Source organism: Equus quagga, chromosome 4 (genome assembly GCF_021613505.1).
Source record: "Equus quagga isolate Etosha38 chromosome 4, UCLA_HA_Equagga_1.0, whole genome shotgun sequence".
NCBI classification, from domain to species: Eukaryota; Metazoa; Chordata; class Mammalia; order Perissodactyla; family Equidae; genus Equus; species Equus quagga.
Window position 1 is genome coordinate 125,644,311 of NC_060270.1, and position 22,930 is coordinate 125,667,240.

Genomic DNA, 22,930 nt, shown 5'->3' on the forward strand with positions numbered 1-22,930 from the left:
TCCAGGGGCCAGCCCAGTGGTGCAGTGATTAAGATCGCATGTTCTGCTTCTCAGTGGCCCAGGGTTTGCCGATTCGGATCCTGGGTGCGGACATGGCATCGTTTGTCACGCTATGCTATGGCAGGCGTCCCACATGTAAAATAGAGAAAGATGCCCACAGATGTTAGCTCAGGGCCAGGTTTCCTCAGCAAAAAGAGGAGGACTGGCAGTAGTTAGCTCAGGACTAAGCTTCCTCAAAGAAGAAAAGTTCCAGAACAGTTAAGAAATGGACCTATCTGAGAATAGAGAGAGAATGGTTATTGAATAAAGGGGAAAAAACCCCAGGCTATTTTGAGGATGAGAACACTGGAGATTAGAAGGAGACGTCAGTGTCACAGTAGCAGGGTGTTGCAGTCAGGTGCTGTTTGGTTGGTTCAATCAGATCCATCTCTTAAATAAGTTGGGGCACGTTAGCCTCACAGTATTCAATCAGAACCTAAAGAAAGTCAATCCTTTTTTCTTGTTCTTCAGAAATAGCTGCCTGAGATGGTGGACAGCTCTGATGTTGCAGGAGCAAGAGAACAAGCTTGAGTATCTGCGTCGGTGCCCACATGTGGCGGGCAATGCCGGTGGCAAATAACAGGACACAGGCCTCCTGCTCCTGCGCTCCGTGGGGGGAGGTGCTGTCTGCAGGCTACATGTGGGCCTCAAGCATTTGTTGAGGTGGGTGGCCAGGCTGTTTCCCTGCATGAGTCAGAAGGAACAGATCCAGCTGAATATGTTAAACAAATTCATTCCATAAAATTTACAAATACATATTTGGCTTAGATCTCTGAAAGAGAAATAAGAGTAGAATGAGATCAAAGAACAAGCAAACAAGGTCTAGTCCATAAATGAAACTGTAACTACTTCTATTTATCCATGTGAATACTGTTTAGTTTCCCAACAACATTTGGAATATCTTCTTTATAGACTAAATTGCTTGTAACTAAAGTAGAAATATATATATATATATATGTGCATATATATACATATATATATTTTAAAGATTGGCACCCGAGCTAAAATCTATTGCCAATCTTTTTTTCTTTTTTCTTCTTCTCCCCAAAGTCCCCCAGTAAATAGTTGTATATTCTAGTTGTAGGTCTTTCTGGTTGTGCTATGTGGGATGCCACCTCAGCATTGTTTGATGAGCAGTGCCATGTCCACACCCAGGATCTGAACTGGTGAAACCCTGGGCTGCTGAAGCGGAGCGCATGAACTTAACCACTCCGCCACAGGGCTTGCAACTGTCGTTTATTTTAGTTTCAAAATCGCAGACTATAAAAGATTTCTGATTTATTCATGTAACTTAGTTTTTGATAAATTGCTAAAGTTTAGTGTTATATTTTAATTTTTAGTATTGTTTCGTATTATGTGTAAGAGATTACCTAGAAAACTTAAATTTTATATACTGCATGATAAAAAAATCCCTTGTAGTTTAATATATTTTTAGAAATTTTTATTTCCTAGAATTACAACCCTAAAGACATTTTTCTTATAGATACATCATTTTACTGTCCTTAAGCTTAGCACTTGGCTTGGTTCAAATCTGAAATCCTAAGTCTAAGTTAATATAAGCTTATATTTTTGTCTTCTTAAGAACTGTGTTGAATCAAGTTGTCTTCATTTCAATTAACAGTAGTTATGAGCCTGATTTTCCACCATGTCTGATGTTTAACTTCATCCTCGTTGATGTAAATATCACTGTGTACTGGAAGTGGAAGAGAAGCCTGTGGCAGAATCAGATACAGGAGAAAACACACCATAATGCAGCTGGGTATTTACAAATATTGAGTGAGAAGGAAGGTGATAGTAAGTGCATCTTTTCCAGTCTTCTTGATATACAAATTGACAAACTGAGGCACAAAAAGATAAAGTGAGTTGCCTGTAAATCATAGGTAATTTGCTCAGAGCTAAGATAAGGCCCTAGTCTCCTGAATTCCAATACTCCAAGAGTCTTTTCTGATGTTTACCTACATGTTTAGAGTCAATATATTCTAATTTTTGAATTCAAATAATGTTTTATAGATACTCTTGATTATAGACAATATTTTATTTTTAGGGTTAAGAGTATGAGTTCTAGAGATGGATAGTATAGAGCAAATCCTAACTATTATTTCCTAATTGTATGATTCTGGCATGTCACTGATCTCTGTAAGTTTCTCTTTCTCCCATTGGCAAAAACAGGGGTTGTAGTTATTTTATTTACAAGAAAATCCATCATGGGGCTCAAATGAGATAATCTCTAAAGGATTTCTATTAGTACCAGACATATGGTGATCACTGAGTCAACGTTAACAATGATTATTTTCATCCTGGTCTCAGACTGTTGGTCACTGAGACTTTGTTCTTCAGCACTTTGTGTCTTTAACTGTACTCAGTTTATCCCGTATAACGTTCTCTGATAGATAATCTGATTCACCCTGGAAATTAGCATATATCCAAACTCAGATGGATGCTTTTTACGTGAGTTCACAAGAAGGGTCCAGGTATCCTTCTACGAAAATTGTAATTTAACATAGGTTGTTTTATACATGTTAGGAAGAGACACGTTGAACTCACTTTCATCATTCAGTGAATATTTATTAACTTGCCTTTAGGTGAAAGAGGACATCACTTGCACATATTTAGATCTGAAATAAAATCATGAGATGAATGTTTACCACACCCAGGTTCTGAAGCATGATACATGTGGATAATAAATTGAACATCTTTGGAATTCCTTGACTTAGCATATATACGATGTCACATTTTATTTACTTTAGTAAATTTTTCCAAATCTGATTTTAATTAGTTGTGATTTTCTCATATGTTAAGCCGCTTTTAGAACTGTGGGAGCATCTAAATATACTTCTGAAGTTCATAATCTGACAGTTTGGTTCAAATAACATTTGTCCTCGCCAAGTACTGTGTTAGGTGCTGGAGAAAAAAGAAAGGAAAATGATTCCTCAAAATGCTTACATACGATAGTTTATATATATTGTACCAGAAAACAAATGCTTATATATTTAGGATGTTAAAAAGACACAGTATAGAGAAAGAGACGAAACTAATAATGTCAATAGTTTTGATTCCATGTTTCCTAATTAGTAAAGTTGACTTACCTGCAAATTCTTATTTTTCTGCATATGAGGCGTAAGATAGTTATCATGGAGAGGTGACATGGTTAACAATCTGAGATCTGCAGTCAGATATATCTGAGTGCAATGAATCCTTATTCACCACTTATTTAGTGAATAAATGAATAAACAAGGCAAATTATCTAGCTTCTAAAAAACTCAGTGCCTACATGATAAGAGTACACATTCGATTGCTACGTGGATTAAGTTAAAAGTGATAATGCATGCAAAGGTCTTGGCATGGTATCTGGCACATGGTAGGCACTCATTAAACGATAATTATAATTTTATGATTATGAAATGCTGACATAGATGTCTATCATCAATTAAAGATAAACTGTTTATTTTTGTATCTTAATTTTTATTCTTTTGTGTACTTCTTTAATCCCTAGAAAATAAGACTAGACCGTCTTATAGAAGTAAGAATCTTTTAAATGGCCTCCCGCAAAATATAATAAATTCTTGATACATACTTCATTTTCATGATTGACATAAATTCATGGAAATCATCATAAGCAGCTGGACAGCACACAATAAAAGAAAATGGTGACCTTTTGAACTTACATTCTTAATATTCCTAATTACAAATATTCTTTTGTTTCTAAGAATACAGTCAATGCAGTTATTGTTTTTTAAATGTGGTTGTTAATTTTATAAAATATTTTCCAAGTTCTCTTACAGTAAATAATAAAAAGGAGCTCTGTCTATTTGTGTAAGTTTGAAGTCAGATAGGGCTTCTTGCCAGTGACACAAAATAGAATGCCATTATGTTTAACATCATGCAGCCTATTATTTGGGGAAGAACATAAAGGGATCAGAAACCCTGATGAAAAATGCTAAATATCATCCAGTATAATAATGACTGTTCAAAATCCGATTTTAAAACTTGGATAATCTAAGCCTGACAATGGTGAACTTGCTAAAGAATTAACTAAATAATGTGCCATTTGAAGCAAGTAATGTTCTCTTTTTCCAAATCATTTCTTCTATAACGTCAACAGAGCAATAAAAAGCCAATGCTATATGAGAAAAATGATTCTAATTATTATTTTTTAAAGTTATTTATTACTTGTTAATTTGATATGAGTTGAATTGTCTAACACTGAAAACTCATTTACACTCTTGTCCTTTGAAATATATGAGGACTTATGGAAGCATCTAAACTTCTAAATTACATTATGAGAACATATTTTTCTTCTTAGCCAACAGTGTGTTCTTTGATTTCAAAAGAATGGACTCTTAAGACTGCAGTAGATGGAGTGGGTTGGGACAAGGAAGGAGACAGAAAGAAAACATGAATTGAACAAAAAGGTAATATATCTTTTGAAAATTATTTTGAATATTTATCACACTTCTAGATTTTATTTTTATTACATTTCAAAGAAATACTTACTAGAGATATCTAGATATCCAAAACCTTCTTTTACTTCAAAATTTCTTTAGGACTTTGTGAATATAGCCTGAAGACTTAGACCCTAGGTATAATAATTAGCAAAGAAACAAATATTAATTTGGACATTGTTCTTGATGTTTAAAGTATAACCCAACTATGAATATTATTAATTCCATAACTTATTGAGATAGCAATGTTTATTCTGTGATGATGTATCAAAAAATTTGGATTATGTACTCAAAATTTTCCACAAGGAATTTTTGAAATATAAATTTAAAAAATACAATGCAGTCCCTCAAAAAGATATTTTTCCAGAATTATTAGGAAATGATATAATAATAGAATTATACAATGATATGAAAATATCACTTAAAACTATGAATAGGTCTAAAATTAAGAATCAAATTCTTTAAGAAGCCAGAAACAGAGCAGAAGATTACATTTAAAGTAAGTATAAGAAAGGAAATGATAGAGGTCAGCCCCCTGGCTGAGTGGTTAAATTCACTCGCTCTGCTTCAGCGGCCCAGGGTTTTGCCAGTTAGGATCCTGGGCATGGACATAGCACCACTCATCAAGCCATGCTGAGGTGGCATCCCGCATAGTAGAACTAGAAGGACTTACAACTAGAATATACAACTATGTGCTGGGGGGTCTTTGGGGAAAAGAAAAAAAAACAGGAAGATTGGCAATAGATGTTAGCTCAAGGCCAATCTTTGAAAAAGGAAAGAAGGAAATGATAAAGATAAGAAATAGAAAAATGGCAAACAGTAAGGAAAAATAAAGCCAAAAGCCAAATTGTTGAAAACTTTAATGAAATTGATGAATCCCTACCTAGATTGATCAAGGGGAAAAAAGGAAGAAAAAATTAAAACGTCCAATGTATAAAATAAAAAATTGGAATGCTTCCCAGCTCATTTTATGAGCCTAATCCTGATGAAAAACCTGACAAAGATATTTTAAGAAAAGGAAATCACCGAATAATATCCTTCATGAACAAAGATGCAAGTATCCTCAATAAAACATTGGCAATTTGAATGCAGAAATATTTTAAAATATAACACTTTACAATCAAAAGGATTTATCCCAGGGATTCAAAGTTAGTTAATTTGAATATCAATCTATGAAATTAAACACATTAGCAGAAAATTGAGAAAAAAATGCGATGATCTAAAAAACATGCAAGGAGAAGCATTTGACATATCCCAAAGCCATTCATGATTAAAAGCTCTCAGCAAACTAGGAATAGAAGGGCATTTCTGTAATCTAACAGAGACGCTCAGTGGAAAACTCATAGCTAGGAAAGCAGTTTCCAACCCCCCACCTAGAGAGCTGAGCAGTCACCACTTCATCCTAACAAGTAAAAGCTGAACATAGTGAAAAATCAACTCTTCTTGGATGCTTAGAGAGCAGAGGACACAGGGCAAATCGCTGCCCCCAAGATTGGAGGGGGAGTCACGGCTTATGGGACCCAGAGACTCATGAGCAGAAACCACCACAGGCACCAGTGCCAGGAAAGGAAAACCTGAACTGTAATTGATGAATGGCTGGAGGCTGAGTGTAGACAAGTCCGAGAGTGAAAAAGTGCAGGGGACCCAGTCATAGGGGGATCCCTACAATTTTGTGAGATTTACTTCAGGAGCTTGAGCAGATTCCCACAGTAAACAGCTGAGGAAAATCCCTTCATGCTTCCAGCAAGAGGAAGGGAAAAGGAACCATTTTGCAATTCACTAGAGCACTCTGTTTTTCTTAACAAGGCCTGCCATCAAGGGAAACTAGTTAACCGGAGCCTAGCCCGCTGGCGTATCAAAGACCAACTGACCTGGAGGAAAGGAAATACCGAACTTTAGCACTCTCTAGCCATCCTGTCCCGCCTAAGGGAGGAGAAAAAACTGAAAACTCCTGTGAAGTTCACTATCCAGAGGCACAGACTCAGTAAAAGACTGAGACCTAATCTTAGGACTATAGAATGCTTCCCCTCCCCCACACCTCACCACTGCATCACTAAGGCCTAGTTACAGCCATTCCTTTTACCTGGTACATCACGTCCAGCTATCAAGAAAGAATACAAGGCACACCAAAAGGCAAAAAACACCGTTCAAAGAGACACAGCAAGCATCAGAACCAGACACGGCAGGGGTGTTAGAACTATCAGGCTGGGAATTTAAAACAATTAGGATTAAAAAGCTAAGGGCTCTAACGACAAAGTAGACAGCATCCAAGAACAGATGGACAATGTAAGCAGAGAGATGGAAATCCTAGGAAAAACCCAAAAATAAATCCTAGAGATAAAATATACTGTAATAGAAATGAAAAATACCTTTGATGGGTTTATTAGCAGACCGGACACAGCTGAGGAAAGAATCTCTGAGCTGGAGGATATCTCAATAGAAACTTCCCAAACTGAAAAGAAAACAAAAACTGATAAAAACAAAACAGAATATCTAAGGATTGCAGAACAACTGCAAAAGGTCTAGCATATGCCTAACGGGAATACCAGAGGAGAAGAAAGAGAGGAAGGAAGAGAAGAAATATTCGAAAGAATGATGACTTAGCATTTCCCCAAATGCATGTCAGACACCAAACCACAGATCCAGAAAGCTCAGAAAACACAACCAGGAAAAATACCCCCCCCCCCCAAAAAAAACTATACCTAGGCATATTTCTAGAACCACAGAAAATCAGATATAAATAAAAGTCCTGAAAGAAGCCAGAGGATAAAAACATCTCCCTCTGATATACTTGTTTTTATTTGTACAATACAAATGCAGTGATGGATAAAATATATATCCATCAGACAGTCACCACAGTTACATTATTTACTTAGATAGCACCACATGGAATTAGATTTGCTTTCAATCTGGAGACCGAATCTGTAATTTAAATGCCTCCAAATGTTGTAGCAGTGACATAAAAAATTTCTGCATACAAAACCTGTTAATTGTCACAAGACAGGCAATTAAAATATAGCTAAATTTCCTGAAATAGAACATAACATTATGCTAGTTATGTTGGTCCATGATGGTTAGTTCAACCATTCTAAAGGCAAGAATAGGTTGAGCCTTTATTTGTCAAAAGTTACCAGCTAACTTTTAAGAAAAGCCATTTAACTTCCAGAAATATACAATTCAGTTAAAGGGAAAAATAAAGCTGTTAATTTAGCCAAATATGAAATTCTTCAATATATTCACTACATTGATATTTTTCAATATAACTCAAAATTATAAATTCAATTCTAAAAACAATAAAAAGCTCAAGATTACAAAAACAAAAGGTACGAAATATGTCACTGTGCTATTCAAAAGTAATTCAGAAAATATTTTAGCTTCTGAATCTGAAGAAGGCTCAGACACAAACTTTGATTGGAATCTGCCTAAGAAAGTGGTATACAAGTGTGACAGCCATGAAAATGCTCTGCTCAGGTCTCACATCTCCATTGCAAGGAGCATAATTGACCTCATATGCTGCACTTGGAGACCCATCACTGTATTTGCACAGAGGCCACAGTTGGCAGGGGCCACTCTCAACCAGTGACCGAATCAGGCAGAGACTCTAAGCCTGGCCAGTTCCTGGGAAATTCTGTCCTCTCCCCACAGGCCACTTTGACTTGAAGACTCCCCACTGGTTTTGCTGAAACTTTTCTTAGAACTGAACTGCAGTTCCTCCCAAACTTTCTGTCCTCGTTTTTCTCCTTCACCAAGTTTGGACCTGCTCCATGGTCTGAAGCATCTCCCATCCTTTTCTGGCCCCTGCCCCATCTTCCCTTACAGGTCTTTTCCCAGTAAATCTCTCACACAGTTAATCCTGACATGGGGTGTCCTTCTCACAGAATCCAAACCCAAGCAACTTAAAACTCTGTTGGCAAATGTTTCCTGTTGTTTCTAAGTTAATAAAAAAAAGAAAAATGCAATTAATATACTTTATTTCCAGAAAAATCTGTTACTATATGTATCACGCATCTGATGATTTATAGCCTCTTAGAATTGAGAAATTATAGTAGTGGGAGTTATAATTTTCAACAAATGTAACTTTGTCTTTTGAAATTTTTGTGGAGCTGGCACAAGCCCTTTAACCCATTTTTGTGTAAAGTCAGATGTTCTGCCCAAGATTTCTGCAAATTCCCTCATGTTTCTATTTGCATGGTCATTTCTAACTCTCAATTATTGCTTTCTCTGCTTTCTTAATTTCATTTCTGTCTCCCCCTGCATAGTATAATTTTCTCTTTCCTTCCACCTACATGAAATATAGAACTCAACTACTTTTCTTTGATGTCTAATGAAAAAAGGTACCTATGCAGCACTTTTATACGCATAATAGAGTTTACAAAAGGTTTGGGAAATAAGAGAGGGATTATTTTAAAATTAACTTTTATTTGAATATTAAATAAATCTATTCTTTAAAGTTTTTTGACTAAACTGATACCAGGAATTTTTTTGCTAACTTACTTTCTCCTCAGGTTCCATCCTTCTGCTATGACACCCACATCTGTTTGTCTGTGTGTCTCTTTCTCTTTATTTTCCCTCTCTCTCTGCTCTCTTTCCTCCTCCCTTCAAATTTATATTTATTTCTTAGGCAGAGGACTTTAGTCATTTTTTATTGACTCTTGCCAATTCATTCTTCTAGATTAGTTAGCAATTTATACAGAAATATTATGTAATAACTTCAAGAACTTGATCAGTTACAATGACAAAATATAGTTTTTTCAATCATAGGTCTCTGGGTTGGTTATAGTTTAGTTGATCCCAGCTGGGCTTGCCTGGATTTACCTTTACTACAGATTGGAATTCTTATCATTTGGGGAACAGCAGCTGCAAAGAGAGGGTTCTGTTCTTTGTGGATGGTGGAAATTCAAAAGGCTGAGGTGAATAATGTATGTATATATAAAACTTTGCCTTCGGTGACATTTGCTAACATTCCAATTGGCCAAAGCAATTTATAAGGCTAAGCCAAGTCAAATTCAATAAAGTAAATACACAGTCTCCATTACTCTAATGTGTGGTACCGCAGTCACACAGCAAAGTGTACTTACGTATAACTCTTTAACAGGGAGGAGTGATGAGTAGAGAACAATATCCAATCTATCGTAATATCCAACTCCCAAGAGGTATTTTCGTAAGGTTACTATCTAAGAGCATCTCTTCCTCGTAAATCACTAAAATAATAATTTTAGCACTTTTTAACACAATGTGGCTATTTGAACTACAAATTCGAGACCTGATTTTGACCTGTGGGACCTGGAGATCTGCAAGGAAATAATGACAAAGAATGAATAATAATTTTAAAAACCCCTCCTATTAAGTATTAGTATATAAATCAAAATTCCAAAATATGTGAGAAACTAATGCTAAAATGGGTAGTTTACTAAAAAGTCAATATTTTTAAAGTTCTCTCTAAATAAAAGTAATAAAACAATCTGAAACTGATTTATAGGAAATAAATTTGTGATGCTAAGAAAAGATTAATAACAGCTATATACAGAGAATGAAAACTACAAAAACAGGTAGAATTGACACAAGAAGCAGTTTGGAAACCTGAAAATGAAATATAGAATCATTGGAAGTACCAACAACACTAACAGGTAAATTCAGAGAGAGTACTGAGGAACTCCTCCAGGACACAGCCTAAGGGTCAAAGATGTAAAGTATGTGCAACAGTCAAAGAAATGGAGGGGAAGTTTAGATGTGTCAACATAGGTCTAAGAGGGGTTCCAGAAGAAAATAGTAGAAGAAAGGGCAGAAAATGAATTTTTGAAAAGAATATAGGTGAGATGTCTTTTTACAGAATTAGAGACATGTAACCTCACACTGAAAGTGATGTGTGAAAGTGCAAAGCAAGATATAAATGGTTAAAAAATAAATCAACGGCTAAATGCTTTGTGAACCAAAATATCGGAGATAATGAGAGAAAAAACACTGATCAACAACAAAAGACCATATTGTCTACAAAAGAACCATCAACCTGGAATCTGACATTCAATTAATCTATCATCCAAAAATCTAGGTCAAATAAAGACATTTTCAGATATGCAAAGTGAGAAGAGTTTTATGACCCATGGCTCACATTGCAAGAACTGTTGTAGAAATATGCTGTATAACAACAAATCATTTTATACCATTTAACAATTTACAAGTGATTTAACATTTACTATTTTATTCAAATTCTCAACGGTAAGAATTGGCATTATTTATATCATCTTCAATAATAAAATTGAACTTATAGGAATGATAAGTAATGTGCTGAAATTCATACAATGTGAATTTTATGAATATAACGCAGGGTTTGTGAACTCAATTCTCATGCAATTTCTAACACATTAAAAACAATATCCAGTCCCAGAAGATTTGACCTACCAGATGAAAGGACTGATTATGAAGTTGTAATTGGTCACTAAGAAGGAGTTCCGCAAATATAAGTTACTACACATCACTTACTGTCAGAGAGGAATCAGCAGCTAATATTTTCCTGACCTGTTTGTCTGGTGAACCCTAAAAGCAATTCTGATTCAATGAGGATTGCTTTCTGAGGATTTGGAATGGCTGTGTGTGTGTGTAACTCTTTATTATGGTATTTACTTATTGTTATTTATTTGGTTTACCTCATTGAGTTCATTATCGACTGGCCAGCTCCAATGGTCATTGGAGAATCTCTCGTTTGCCTTGCTGGTACAGTTGAGTCATTACTTCAACTCACATCTTATCCTTGGTAACTGATAAAGAAGGATTTACATATCATTTAAAACAAAAATAGAAACTAGAGAAGTCTTTCTTGGGACCATAATACTATAAACTTCTAAATCTTTTAAGAAGGTGAAATGGAGATTAATTTTCCCAGTTCTGCATAAACTCATATACATTTCTCTTCTAGGTATTTATTTCTGGACAACAGGAAAGTCACATAATTGGCCACATACTTTAAAATAATCAAGTACTTAGACCTCATCCCATGGATATGGAATGTGGCTAGTTGATGCCAGTCATTGTTATTATAAAGGATTAGTCTATTCCCCAAAAGCACAAGAGAATTAACCACTGGTTGTTTTAGGGTGTGGTATGAACTAGTCAGTAATATTTTTGGCTTTGGTTACACTTCTGAGAGAAGTGTACTAAAAACCTGAACTGTTCTCATAGCAGGTACGTGTTACTCAGAGTACATGTAGTAACTGAGAATTCTGTCATCATGGAGAGGAAAACTAATTATTTCCAGCGCCCTCACCCAAATGTAACTGTGTGCTAAAATATACCTGCTAGATTTTAATAGGGCTTCTGTTTACAAAGCTCTCTGTGGTTATGTGGTCATGTCTATAAAAGAATATAAAATTTATTGAAGTTGGTTAAGTTACTAACCTGCAAAATGAAAGAGATTCAATGACGTCAGCATTGACATATTTCGGAGGCAGTTTCCCACTAATGAAAATGAAATATGTGATTTCTAAATGTCAATACACATTTGAGAAACAGAATGAGTATAATTGGTATCCTCCCACTGCAGGCTATCCTGGATCCTACAGGTCAAAACTGTGGAAGCAGGGGTGCCTTAGAGTTAGAGGACAAATACTGACAGAATCCGGGAGTGAGTGTAGAGAGTTAAGCCAGAGAAGTCTCTTTAAATTTCTAGTATGAAGCTAAGGAATCAGATAGCCAGGGAGATACTGCCAAGTAAAGAACATTGAAATTAACTCACAATAATATTGTATAAAGCAGTCTTGATCCTGGCAGAGCTCTTATGTGTTCTTGATTGTGTGACCCATGGGAAGGGCTTGAGATGAAATAATCAAAACAAGAAAAGCAATAGTTAACAGTTAATGAGCTTTACTCTGTACCAGGCACATATCTCATTTAGTTCTCTTCCTGATGATTAGAAAGCTATGATCAAACCCTTTTATACACCTGCTGTCTTTACTTCACTATGCATTAACTCCTCCTTCTGACTTTATCTCCTATTGTATGTCCGTTCTCTTCTATTGTCATGAAGATTAATTCTCTTTTGATTAGTGTTAGCATGGTGTATTTTCCTCCATCAATTTACTTTTAATGTATATGTATCTTTATAAAAGTTAGAGTGGATTTCTTGTATACAACATATAGATGGGTCTTGCTTTTTGATCTACTCTGACAATCTCTGCTTTTTAATTGGTGCATTTAGACTATTGACTTTCAAAGTCATTATTGACTTAGTCTGATTCATACCTACCACATTTGTTACTGTTTTCTATTTGTTGCCTTTGTTTTCTTTTTGTTGTTCTTTGTTCCTGTTTTTGTCTTCCATTCTTTTTCTTCCTTTTTGTGGTTTTAATCGAGCATTCTATATGATTCCATTTTCTCTCCTTTTTTTGCATATCAGTTATATTTCTTCTTTCAACTTTTTTTAGTGGTTGCCTGAGAGTTTGCAGTATGCATTTACAGCTAGTCCAGTCTACTTTGAATAACAGTATACCACTTCACAGGTAATGTGAGTAGCTAATAATAAAAAAAATCCCAATTCTTCTCTCCTGTCAGTTGTTTCATTGTTGTCATTCATTTCACTTATATATAAGCATACATACACTTATATATAAGCATTTCACTTATATAAAATTATATATCTATATAAGCATACATAAGCATATATATGTATATATGACATATATTAGCATATGTAATTGAATACATTGTTGGTATTATTATTTTAAACAATTGTCTTTTAGCTGAATTAAGAATAAGAAAAATAAGTTTTTATTTTACTTTCACTGATTTTCTTCTTTGATAGTCTTCCTTGCTTTATGCAGATCTGAGTTTCTGACCTATGTTATTTTCCTTCTCTCTAAAGCACTCTTTTAACATTTCTTTCAAGGGTTGTCTACTTGCAACAAATTCTCTCAACTTTTGTTTGTCTGAGAAATTCTTTATTTCTCTTCCAATTTTAAAGGATAATTTCACAGGGCACAGAATTCTAGGTTGGTGGGGTTTTTTTCCTCAAAACTTGAATTATAACCCCTCATTCTCTTCTTACAAGCATGTTTTCTGAGAAATCAGATGTAATGCTTATCTCTGTTCCTCTGTTAGTAAGGTGTTTTTACCCTTTAGCTTCTTTCAGGATTTTTTCTTTATCTTTGATTTTTTGTAGTTTGAAAATAATATGCCTAGGTATAGCCTTTTTAGCATTTATCCTGTTTGGTGTTCCCTGAGCTTTCTGGATCTGTGGTTTGGTGTCTGACATTAATTTGGGGGAAATTCTCAATCATTGTTGTTTAAAATACTTCCCTTTCTGTCTCTGTTTTTTCTCCTTTGGTATTCCCATCATGCATATGTTACATCTTTTGCAATTGTACCACAGTCCTTTCCTTAGATATTCTGGCCTTTTTCTTTTTTCAGTCTTTGTTCTCCTTGGCTTTGGTTTTCAACGATTCTATTGATATATCCTCTAGCTCAAAGATTCTTTCCTCAGTCATGTCAGCCTGTTAATAAACTCATCAAAGGCAATTTTTCATTTCTCTTACAGTGTTTTTTATCTCTAGGACTTATTTTGTTTTTTTCTTAGGATTCCCATCTCTCTACTTACATTACCCATCTGTTCTTGCATGCTGTCTGCTTTATCCATTACAGCCCTTAACATATGAAAGTTATTTTAAATTCCTGGTCTGATAAATCCAACATCCCTGCCATGTGTGGTTCTGATGCTTGCACTGTCTCTTCAAATTGTGTTTTTTGCCTTTTGATACGCCATGTAACTTTTCCTGATAGCTGGATGTGATGTACTGAGTAAAAGGAGTAGCTGTAAATAGAACTCAGTATTAGTGATGGTGAGGTGGAGGGGGAGGGGAAGCATTCTATAGTCCAATGATAAGGTCTCAGTCTTCTAGTGAGCCCATACCATTGGACTGTTGACTTCACAGGAATTTCTCAGGTTTTTCTCTCCCTTAGGTGGGACAGGATGGCTAGAGTGTGCTAGAGTTGGGTGTTCCCCTTCCTCCAGGTCAGTTAGGCTTTGATAATACCCCAGCAGATTAGGCTCTGGTTAACCAGTTTCCCCTGAGAGCAGGCCTTGCGAAGAAGATGCTGTATTTAAAAATTTTTCATTTTTGCTTCTCCTTGCTGGATGTATGAAAGGACGTTTTTCTCAGATATTTATTGTGGGGACTTGGTTGAGCTCTTGAAGGTGAATCTCGCAATACAGTGGGAGCCCCCTGTGACTGGATCCCCTAGAGTTTTTAATGCTGAATTGTTCACACTGAGTCTCCAGCAATTCATCAATTACAGTTCAGGTTTTCCTACCCCAGCACTAGTTCCTGGGGTGGTTTCTGCTTGTGAGTTTCTACTCTGGTAAGCCATAACTCCCTGTTTTCGCCTGTCTGTCTCTCCAGTCTTGTGGGCAGTGGTTTGCCTATGTTCTCTTCTCAATTAATGATCCAAGAAGCATTGTTGATTTTTCTGTCTGTTCAATTTTCTACTTGTTGCCAGGAAGGAGTGATGACTTCCAAGCTCCTTACATGTGGAACTGGGAACCTGCTCAAGATAGACTGTTCTCCCAGTTTATGATTTGCCATCTTGCTGTCCATCTCTACAGAATAAAATGGTATTTTTCTTTATTCTTCCGAACAATACACTTTCCTCTAAGTTTAAACAAAATGTCAAATACATAAAACTTTATTAATTTCTTCTATCTAGTCTTAAATTTGAGGGCATGGTGTCATTTTAAATGTTTGTGATTAAGTGATTTAGTCAGTATAAACCCTTAACTTTCAGGAACTTTTATTTTAAATAATATTCTCTTCATCTATATGCATAATTTCTTTCTTCTGCTATCAGTCTCTGAATGTACTCCATGTGTTTTGTTGATTTCAGTAAATATCAGTAGACTTAATATTTTTGCTTGAAATACTGTTACTTCACAACTTAAGAGTATTTAAGCCTGAACTTCTCAGCATAATGCATATCACTCATTCACAACCTATCTCTGCAAGCTCATCTCTGTTTCATCCTTGCCTTACACTCTCTGTTTTAATCAAATAGCTACATGATAAGAATTAGCCATTTCGTGATGTTTGGTCTTTGTTCATGTCTTAAGTCATCCTGCTTTCTTCAATTTAGTAATGACTGTTTCCTTCAGACACTCTCAGAAGTCGTGTTGATTGTCTCTCTTATGAACATCCTAATCATAGCATTTGCACATGCACACACTCATACACACTGACAATATTTTAGCAAAATTTTCTATTTATGAGCCAGTTTTCTTCCTAGTCCCTTTAACTCTGAAATGAGACTCAGATTCTTATGCAACCCTCTATCTCCAGTGCATGTTCCTTGTTCAGGATACTCTGCACACTGAACTAAATTAGAACTCATGCCTCTGTCTCTGTTTTACATCACACTATCTTTTATGATACAAAAGGCAATATATATTGATGGAATTTTATTTTTAATTTTTGAATAGTCTAATCTGTCAATTGTGTGATTTTCATTAGGAAGTATTAGAAAGCTCAATGAAAACATTTTTAAACAATGAAAGGTCTGTGCCAGCTCATGAAACCTTAAGGTTTTAGAAGTGGGAGGATTTCAGGAATGATTTAGAGTTCCAATTCCATTTCTCAGTGATTCTCTCATTTCTGTCTTCCTGTGTCACCTTTGGCTGTAGGATATTTTCCATCATGGTGGAAAAATGGTAATAGCAATTCCAGGTGTCATCCATCCACACTACACTGCCCAAGAAAAGAGAGAGAAAACATGTTCCCTCCACCTTGGGGAGAATGGGTTTAGGCCAGTAGGATCCACAGTAGAAGTTAGTGGCAGAGACATGATGAAAATCGTGAATCTTGATTCCAGCACTGTCTAAAATATGACTTTCTTTATAAAATTACATTTTTTCCCTAAGATTTTATTCTAAATTGTGCTATTTCTAGAACCACTCATGAGTCAGAAAAAAGCCTAAGCTTTACTGTTAAAAATATTTTTATACAAGTTGTTGCATATTAATTTTATACCTGAAATGTTCTAGAAATATTCCAGATTCCTAATGCAAGTAAATCTCAAAGAGATTCCCTCACACCTTCCAAAATAAAATAGAACGTTGGTCAAGCAAGCAAACAAACCTACTACTATATTCTTGGGTATATAAAATATTATAAAATAAGATACTTTGAAATATATGAAAAAAGGTATTGTATGTTACAATGAAATAGGTTTGCTCTCAGTTACAATGCTTCTTAATAAAAACATGACTAAAAGTAATAGGTACAATTGCCAGTTGATTGCAACATTCTACAAAAGACTAGATAAAATCTTAGTAATAAGAATAAACTCTGAAAAAATAAGCTAATATAAATATGATCCAGAAAAAGTAATCATTTTATTGGAATCTCTGCTCACAGTAGTTTACGCATTTCAAAGAAAAATTTAATTTTCATATAATCCTTCCTTTTTTAAAAAGATATTTTAGAACATATTTTATAACCACCCTATCATCATGTTGGGTGTGCACTGCAGTATAGTAAATCATTTGAAGGTGAAGTAATTGTGGTCTTCAGGCCAAAGAGAGACTAGATTTCTTTTGAACTTTATAAGGAGTCCTTTTCAGGATTCTAACATTACAAGCCATGCACTGCTCATTGGTGCATTTATACAATTATTTATAGTTTATAAAATGTACATGGCCTCTTCTAACTCTTCTTAAACTGTCCCTGTGGCTCACATGGTCCATACAGTAAGATCCATGCTAATTAGTAGCTTAACCTACTTCAGCAACTACATCTCACCTCATGCCCTCTCTGTGTACCTGCTTACTTGTTGCAGGAGTTTTTTTTCCCACTATTTTCTGCAACATCACTTTTGTAAAACACCCCTCTGTATTTTTACCACTTGTTCTTCTGGTATTCACTGCCCTCTCCTCTTTTCTCTGATTAGAAACAACTTTCCTTTAAGAATTAGTCCAAATATAACTTCCAATGTAAAACATCCCTAAACCTCATCCTATTAGTTAAAATTTCCTCTATAATATCATCGAACTAGAGGGCTGTATATGCCTATCAACTTGAGATGGCATGAACAATAGAACATCTTCAATGGTAACTGAATTAATAAATCCATTGAATTTATGAATTTATTAAGAAAATTATAAACAAACAATTAAATGTCAGCCTTTTGCTCCTATATGATTTTTGCTAAGTTAAAAAAATCCTCCGTGAAGATGGACAATAGTTGGATAATATTTATGATTAAGAAGGCAGTATTAATTGCTTATTGTTCTAGTATCAGAGTCTCTTTTATCATAAGTGCCTATTTTTCTATAACCTTAATACTGATTTTTTAAAAGATCTTCTGAACCTTGGTCCCTGGTAAAAAGTGAAAGACATGTAGAATTCAAATATCTCTTATTAATAGAAATTTATGACATATTCTGTGAACTACCTACCTAATATACGTTTCCCCAGATTTTGTTTTATGTGAAAAAGTGTCCAGGTAAAGGTAACAAATGCCTCATCCTCTCTTGCTGTTGAGGGCGGCCATATTTCTGGCCCCAAAGGCAAGACAATGAAGGTTTCTGGGTAAATTTTTGCTTTCCTGTTATAGATGCCATGCACTTTTTGCTTCTTTTTCTTATTGGAATGTGGTCATGAGTTAGACATGAAGGAGTCACATTGAAATCTTAATGATCAAAGCTGCATGCAAGGGATGGATGGGCAGAAGATTCCGACCCTGATGACAACTTTGAGTAGCTACACCAGTCCTGACCTGTCCAGTGTCAGATTCTTTTTCCCTTTGAAAAATTTTAAACAGCTTTATTGAGGCATAATTCATATATCATACAATTTAAATTCACCCATTTAAAGTATATAATTTAATGGTTTTTAGTATATTCACAGATATGTGCAACTATTACCACCATTATCAGTCAATTTCAGAACACTTTCATGACCTCAAAAGAAACCCTGTACCCTTTAGCTATTACTCTCCATATCCCCCAGCCTAAAGCAACTGCTACAGATTTGCTAATCCGAACTTTCATATGAGTGGAATCATATGGTATGTGGTTTTTTGTGACTGACTTCTTTCACTTAGTAAAATGTTTTCAAGGTTGATCCATGTTGTTTCATGTATCAGGACTTCATTCCTTTTCTATGGCTGATTAATATCCCATTGTGTGGGTATACTACATTTTGTTTATGCATTGTCAGTTGATAAGCATTTGGATTATCTCTATTTTTTGGCTTTTATGAATAATGCTGCTATAACCATTGGTGTACAAGTTTTTTGTTTGGATAGATGTTTTCATTTCTCTTGGGTGTACACCTAGGAGTGTAGTTGTTGAGTCATATGGTAATTCTCTGTTTAATTTATTCAGGAACTGTCAGGTTATGTCCTGGAACTAGCTAAACTCCCAAGAAGAAAGTTTCATGAATTTATAATATTTTGAGATAATGGCTTGCTCTATGTTCCCTTTAATTTATGCTTAAGAAATTCTACCAAATCTCTGCTCACCGTAATGTATACAATAAGATGTTACAGTTTTGCAGCATTAATTACCATGAATGATATGAATAATTCCCGTCATGCTACTTTGTTATATCATATTCAAAAAAGATCCATTATGTAACAACTTAAAAATTTAGAAAGAAAAAAGTCAAACATTATAAGTTACAACTCTAAAAGATTTACCCCTGTTTTCCTTAAGCAGCAAATTTTTCTGTATGAATATACGTTAATTAAAAACTTGATTATTAAACACTTTTTCAGAAAAATGTTAGCTAAATAAGAAAAATTGCATACACTTTTATTTACATCTTATTGGCTGGTAAAATGAGCTACTGAAAGTGGGGTAGGAAGTAAGAAAAGAAAAGCACAGTTTTCTCTGAGTAATCTTTGTCCAGTTGAGTCACATTTGGCTTAGGTCCCCTGGAGGAACTGTTTTAGAAATGTATTCTATGTCTATAATTTTGCAGCTAGTCCTAAAAGTATAGAATATGTTCCATATTACATATTATCATAGTGTGCCAAACTAATGAATTAAAAATAGTTAATGTTGGAACTAAAAACAAAGAAAAAGATCTTAGCCAAGTTGGAAGAAGTGAATTCAGACATGCCCAAGCCGTAAGGAACAGAAACATCTATCATGTACTTCTGTCACTTTGTGTGTGGGATGCGTGGTAGGATGGATATAGGTCATAATTTATAACAGATGCTAACGTAGAACATATTTATTTAATTTTTATAAAAATCTTACATTTAAAGGAAATAATATTTTGTTGGTTATAATATGTTAACAATTTAAATATATTTTCTAATGTTTTTGTAATGGAGAATATTTTAAAAAGTGATTAATTCATAAAGAAAAGAAATTTTAACAAATACATATACAGTCGATCAGCAGCCAGGGTTCTGCTTTGGGGAGCCCCACCCTCACTCACAGCCCAGACTGAGATGCACTAACGTACCTGGCCTTCAGGAGCTCCTGATCCTGCATCTTCCCCCATGGACTAGTGGATAACGCTGTTTACTGTCTGACAGGCAAATATATTCCCTATGAAACTTCAGAAATTGGTAATGGAAGAAAGTGAAATAAATATTGGCAAATGTGAGAGAGAATGAGTTTGATAGAATCTGATCACTAAGCCAGAAAATACTAAGCCAGAAATATGTGTCATCTTTTATAGTTTTTTCTAACTACCCATATCCAAATGACACTAACTGATTTTATTTAGTTGCATCTTGAGTTTACCACCCAAACCAAGGCATTCATTATCACCTATGTTACTAAATATCTTTTTAATAATTTTATGAATAACATATATTTTAGAAGGAAGAGAGATTATACAAAGTAAAATAAGGGTCTTTTTTTTTGCAATATTTCCCCAAGTCCCCAGCTTACCTCCAGAGACAAACATTCATATAATTTTCTTTTGTATCCTTCAAAAATATTCCATAAATTAATTTCTACACATGAAAGCACACTGACACACATTTATATAGCTAAAAAAAGTTGTAACATATTCTCTACAACGTTCTGCAATTTACGTATTCCACTTAACAATATATCTTAGAGATAATTCCATGATAATTCCTATTAAAACCAATATTTGGTTTAACAGTAGCACAGTATTCTCTTGTATGAATGTATGATAACGTATTTGACACATTATACAATATATATTTCTTTTTATACTTTACATATATATTATACAATGAATGTCCTTTATTAATGGATATTTGATATATTTCGCTTATTATAAGTAAACATGTATATTCATATTAATACAATTTTGGACACTTGAAGAGTAAAACAAATTGTTGGAAGTGGTTATATATATTTTATTTTTGATTGACATTGGCCAAATTTCCTCCAAAGACTGTCAATTGACTCTCCCACCAATAGCATATGAGGTTGCCTGTCTCTCTTTCTCTCTGTTAATAGAGTATGTGACAATTTTTTAAAATCCTACCAATGTGACTGGTGAAAAATAACAATTTATAGCTTAACTTTCCATTCCTCTTATTACAAGTGAGGTTATGTGTCTTTTCACAGGTTTAAAAATGATTTGTTTTTCCTCTTATGTATACTACTCATGTCACTTCGCCCATTTTCAATTGGGCTGTTGTACTTTCTTCCTGATTTTTAGAAGCTTTTCAATATTAATGAAATTGACTTTTTTCTGTCATATATGCTTATTTGGCTTTTGGCTTTGTTTTGGTGTTTTTCTGATCCTTTTATAATTGTGCTGAAGTCATATTTGTACTTTCTGATCTCCTAGGACTGTGTCACTACCCTTCACATTTGTCCCTACCTGCATCCAGAACAATGTCTGGCCATAAGAGACACCATATAAATACTTGTTGAAAAAATTGTTGAATTAAACTGTAAAGATGTTTATTTATTTACTTTTTAAATTGTTTTGGTAAGGAAGGTTGGCATGAGCTAACATCCGTTGCTAACCTTCCTCTTTTTACTTGAGGAAGATTGTTGCTGAGCTAACATCTGTGCCAATCTTCCTCTATTTTGTATGTGGGACACTGCCACAGCGTGGTTTGACGAGCAGTGTGTAGGTCCTGGGATCCAAACCTGCGAACCCAGGCCACTGAAGCCGAGCACATAAACTTAACCACTACACCACAGGGCCAGGCCCAAGATGTGTATTTTTTTAATCCAAATCTAATTTACTTCTACTCAGTTTCTGTTAGAGTGTAAACTTTTTAAAAGGGATTATTTCCTCAAAGTCTTATTTCCCATTTTCCCAATACAGTTTAGATTGAAATTAGAATAAAATCACGAAGGAGTTTGTACAAAGATGGCATTTTTAAGTGCTGAAAATTAAATTACGTTTTTAATAATAATGTTATCTATATTTTAAAAACATAAGTTATTTGAATTACTTAAGATTCAACCAAAAAATAACCAAAATTACTTTAGTATCTCACTAGAGAACTAACTTACAATTTATGATGACAATTCATGAGTCAAACATGGCTGAATGCTGAATTAAAACAGGTCCATTGCTATTAAATCATTAGCATGTGATGAATACACCATTTAATATTACATTCCCAAATAATTTAGGATTTGAAAAGGCATTTATGTGTTACTTCAACATCAAACCAAATTTTGCTACTAAAAAAACCCCAAACAATAATGTCATTATTCATATACTGAATTAATGATACCAACAGTGAATCCCACATATGAAATGGGTTCAATTATTTGTTCAATAATTGAACATTTTCTGCATCAATTCCTTTTCATTTTTATTTTGTGACTCTAAGGGAGTTCAAGATGAGGAAACTTTATGTTGATTAACAGTGTTTCAAAACAACTTTAAGCTTTAAATTTATGTTACATTTAACAAATTGTCATGTAATTCAGATATTATATTTATATTTAATCCTAGAAGTCATATCTTCAAAATTGATTGAGAGGGATGCTGGTTTTGTCTGAGGATGTAGAAAGCATTGCTCCTACTCCAACAAAGACAGATTTGATAATCAAACAAATGATACATTTTCTTGAACCCATCAAGATCTGAGTTCACAGGACAATCAAATAGTCTCAAGTCTAAGGAAACATAGCTGCCTCTGAAGAGAGACAAGATGTGAGCACGGGTTCACCTGCAGGAAACATGGTAGCAAGGGGAATGGGGCACCAAACAAACTGGTAAGAAAAACTCAGCTAAATGTTTGAACAAATTTCTAAATGCTGTGTTGGCTAGTATGCACTATAGAATCTTTGGAGCTACAGACACAGGGGAAGATTGCACTTAATCTCAGGTTTTTGTCCACACCCTTCTCTAGGTGCTCATGAGAAAGATTTGGGTCAGGTTGGGACAGCAGAGATTGCCTCCTACTTGATCAGGCCTCAGAGAGGAAAGCAGCAACCACTGCAGGAAAAGCACTGGATCATTCCTGTCAATCCTCACTGTTGATCAAGAGCCATAAATCGCTGA

At 34.7% G+C, this 22,930-nt stretch overlaps 1 long non-coding RNA gene across 2 annotated transcripts; it reads right to left on the reverse strand.

Moving 5' to 3' along the window:
- Positions 1-200: 200 nt before the first annotated feature.
- On the reverse strand, positions 201-19,994 carry LOC124238590 (uncharacterized). Of its 2 annotated transcripts, none has more exons than XR_006888339.1 (6): positions 19,934-19,994; positions 11,126-11,236; positions 9,560-9,772; positions 6,851-6,933; positions 4,534-4,615; positions 201-723 (listed from the first exon to the last, which is right to left on the reverse strand). It is a non-coding gene; the product is annotated as an uncharacterized LOC124238590 (long non-coding RNA). The 2 variants fall into 2 exon arrangements; XR_006888338.1 differs by lacking the exon at positions 19,934-19,994 and adding an exon at positions 12,211-12,287.
- Between the last annotated feature and the right edge of the window lie 2,936 nt (positions 19,995-22,930).